The sequence below is a fragment of the Schistocerca cancellata genome, chromosome 2 (genome assembly GCF_023864275.1).
Source record: "Schistocerca cancellata isolate TAMUIC-IGC-003103 chromosome 2, iqSchCanc2.1, whole genome shotgun sequence".
NCBI lineage: Eukaryota > Metazoa > Arthropoda > Insecta > Orthoptera > Acrididae > Schistocerca > Schistocerca cancellata.
The window spans coordinates 280120552-280124596 of NC_064627.1; the positions used below are offsets into that span (position 1 = coordinate 280120552).

The 4045-nt window shown below is 48.7% G+C and overlaps 1 non-coding gene across 1 annotated transcript; it reads right to left on the reverse strand.

Annotated features, from left to right (window-relative positions):
- Positions 1-604: 604 nt before the first annotated feature.
- LOC126163352 (U6 spliceosomal RNA) lies at positions 605-707 on the reverse strand. Its single transcript, XR_007535238.1, has one exon. It is a non-coding gene; the product is annotated as a U6 spliceosomal RNA (small nuclear RNA).
- Between the last annotated feature and the right edge of the window lie 3338 nt (positions 708-4045).

Sequence of the window (4045 nt, forward strand, 5' to 3'; positions counted from 1 at the left end):
TTCCATGCGACGGAGGGTGGATGCATGTATCCTCGCTAACGGAGGACATTTTGAACATTTCCTGTAACCAAGTGTTTGAAGTCACGCTGGTACGTTCTGTTGCTGTGTGTTTCCATTCAATGATGAATGTGATTTGAAGAGAAGTAATAAAATGAGCTCTAACATGGAAAGTATGCGTTTCCGGACACATGTCCACATAACATATTTTCTTTCTTTGTGTGTGAGGAATGTTTCCTGAAAGTTTGGCCGTACCTGTTTGTAACACCCTGTATAAGACTTCACTGTCATCGAGAGCGTTACTTACGCCACACTTCTTGGAAGATTTAACAATGTCTTCTCATTACAGTGAAATGAATACCCCCAGCTGCATATACGTATTGACATAAGTCAACGAGGACAGTTGAAAATGTGTGCCCCAATCGGAACTCGAACCCGCGATCTCCTACTTACATGGCAGACGCTCTTTCCATCCTTTTTTTCTTTTATTAATCTCATTCTGTTCGTTGTATCTGCTCGGGGCGGATGTCGCAAGACACACGTTTCAATTCGTCGTTGATCCATTAACTCAGTTTTTTATTACCGAGGGCAGCTTACCCTCTGCCCGAACACGCTGAGTTACCGTGCCGGCTTGTGTCATCCTTGCGCAGGGGCCATGCTAATCTTCTCTCCATCGTTCCAATTTTAGTATATGTACCGCCGAAGCGAGCATGTCCATCTGAGCCAGCGAGGACACAGAGGATAGTGCGACTGCAGGGACTCATCTCTGGCACGCCTCCCGTGAGACCCACATTCGCAAGTTATTGTCCCGCACTATATTCAAAGTGTCCCAGCCCATTACACTCATTACTCGCGGCTTTACTGCCGTTTCCCGTAAAAGTTCGGGCACTGTTTGTACATCTGCACAGAAGAAGATGGTCAAATGGCCGGTGAGCCTTATATATATATATATATATATATATATATATATATATATATATATATGCTGCTACCACAGCCGAACAACAGGCAACAGTAGGGAAGCTCATTAACTCGCACACTAACGCACAAACAAACAGCTAACAGTACCCTAAGCTCTGCGTTCGGTGTATGACTTATCGGACACTAATCTACACTCCTGGAAATTGAAATAAGAACACCGTGAATTCATTGTCCCAGGAAGGGGAAACTTTGTTGACACATTCCTGGGGTCAGATACATCACATGATCACACTGAGAGAACCACAGGCACATAGACACAGGCAACAGAGCATGCACAATGTCGGCACTAGTACAGTGTATATCCACCTTTCGCAGCAATGCAGGCTGCTATTCTCCCATGGAGACGTTCGTAGAGATGCTGGATGTAGTCCAGTGGAACGGCTTGCCATGCCATTTCCACCTGGCGCCTCAGTTGGACCAGCGTTCGTGCTGGACGTGCAGACCGCGTGAGACGACGCTTCATCCAGTCCCAAACATGCTCAATGGGGGACAGATCCGGAGATCTTGCTGGCCAGGGTAGTTGACTTACACCTTCTAGAGCACGTTGGGTGGCACGGGATACATGCGGACGTGCATTGTCCTGTTGGAACAGCAAGTTCCCTTGCCGGTCTAGGAATGGTAGAACGATGGGTTCGATGACGGTTTGGATGTACCGTGCACTATTCAGTGTCCCCTCGACGATCACCAGTGGTGTACGGCCAGTGTAGGAGATCGCTCCCCACACCATGATGCCGGGTGTTGGCCCTGTGTGCCTCGGTCGTATGCAGTCCTGATTGTGGCGCTCACCTGCACGGCGCCAAACACGCATACGACCATCATTGGCACCAAGGCAGAAGCGACTCTCATCGCTGAAGACGACACGTCTCCATTCGTCCCTCCATTCACGCCTGTCGCGACACCACTGGAGGCGGGCTGCACGATGTTGGGGCGTGAGCGGAAGACGGCCTAACGGTGTGCGGGACCGTAGCCCAGCTTCATGGAGACGGTTGCGAATGGTCCTCGCCGATACCCCAGGAGCAACAGTGTCCCTAATTTGCTGGGAAGTGGCGGTGCGGTCCCCTACGGCACTGCGTAGGATCCTACGGTCTTGGCGTGCATCCGTGCGTCGCTGCGGTCCGGTCCCAGGTCGACGGGCACGTGCACCTTCCGCCGACCACTGGCGACAACATCGATGTACTGTGGAGACCTCACGCCCCACGTGTTGTGCAATTCGGCGGTACGTCCACCCGGCCTCCCGCATGCCCACTATACGCCCTCGCTCAAAGTCCGTCAACTGCACATACGGTTCACGTCCACGCTGTCGCGGCATGCTACCAGTGTTAAAGACTGCGATGGAGCTCCGTATGCCACGGCAAACTGGCTGACACTGACGGCGGCGGTGCACAAATGCTGCGCAGCTAGCGCCATTCGACGGCCAACACCGCGGTTCCTGGTGTGTCCGCTGTGCCGTGCGTGTGATCATTGCTTGTACAGCCCTCTCGCAGTGTCCGGAGCAAGTATGGTGGGTCTGACACACCGGTGTCAATGTGTTCTTTTTTCCATTTCCAGGAATATATATATATATATATATATATATATATATATATATATATATATATATATATATATATATGTACCGCCGAATTGCTCAACACGTGGGGCGTGAGGTCTCCACAGTACATCGATGTTGTCGCCAGTGGTCGGCGGAAGGTGCACGTATATAAATCGGACATGTCCGAAAGAACAGATACCATCGGTGACCATGCAGCTCGTTAGAATGAAATTACAATGAATGAGTATCCCTAGCTGCATACAGGCCATTTGACCATCTTCTTCCGTGAGGATGCACAAACAGTGCCCGAACTCTTACGGGAATCGGCAGTAAAGCCGCGAGTAATGAGCATAATGGGTAGGGGCACTATGGATATTGTGCGAGACAAGAAGTTGAGAATGTGGGTCTCACGGGAGGCGTGCCAGAGATGAGTCCCTGCAGTCGCACTATCTTCTGTGGCCTCGGTGGCTCAGATGGATAGAGCGTCTGCCATGTAAGCAGAACAAAAAAATGGTTCAAATGGCTCTGAGCACTATGGGACTTAACATCTATGGTCATCAGTCCCCTAGAACTTAGAACTACTTAAACCTAACTAACCTAAGGTCAGCACACAACACCCAGCCATCACGAGGCAGAGAAAATCCCTGACCCCGCCGGGAATCGAACCCGGGAACCCGGGCGTGGGAAGCGAGAACGCTACCGCACGACCACGAGATGCGGGCTAAGCAGAACACCCCGGGTTCGAGTCCCGGACGGGGTCCACATTTTCAACTATCCCTGTTGACTTATATCAACGCGTGTATGCAGCTAGGGGTATTTATTTCATTGTAATTTCATTGTAAAGAGCTGCATGGTCACCGATGGTATCTGTTCTTTCAGGCATGTCCGAAAGAACATCTACCATCTTCATTTGTATGTCTTCTCATACTCTAAACCACGACTGTTTTATCCACTGACACGCTTTCATTGTAGGTCGTTTTAAAGCTCCCTTCGGCGTGGATTCATATTTGGTTCTTTCATCCATCATCCATTTGTTCCAGTCCTCTCACATGTACGCTTTAAATGGTTTATTTATCGACGCATCAGGTGGTTGCAGTTGTGAAGTAAGCTTTCCCAGAATAACAGCGAGCCCTGTATTTCCCTGTCTCAATTTTTCTTTCACAGAATTTTTCAAATGACTTCTAAACTGGTCTAAAACAAAAAGAGAACTGTGCTTCAATAAAGCACCTTTCCTTTTCCCCCACAATCTGATAATTCATAATTTCATACCAGCTTCGTCCATCCAACCCTATCATGTGCGGGATCAACAACACTGGCGGTATTTCAGAATGTTTTGGCATTGTTCTGAGCCTGAAAATGATCATTGTATTAAGTTTAGTGCTGTCTGCACAACATGAAAGGATAATAGCGTAGTGCACTTTTTCATGTCCACTTGTTTTTATAGTCACAGTTTTAGCATCTTTCATGGCAACAGTTTTGTTATACGGTAAATCAAATTTCAGAGGAGTTTCGTCCATATTCCCTATTTGGCTTAGG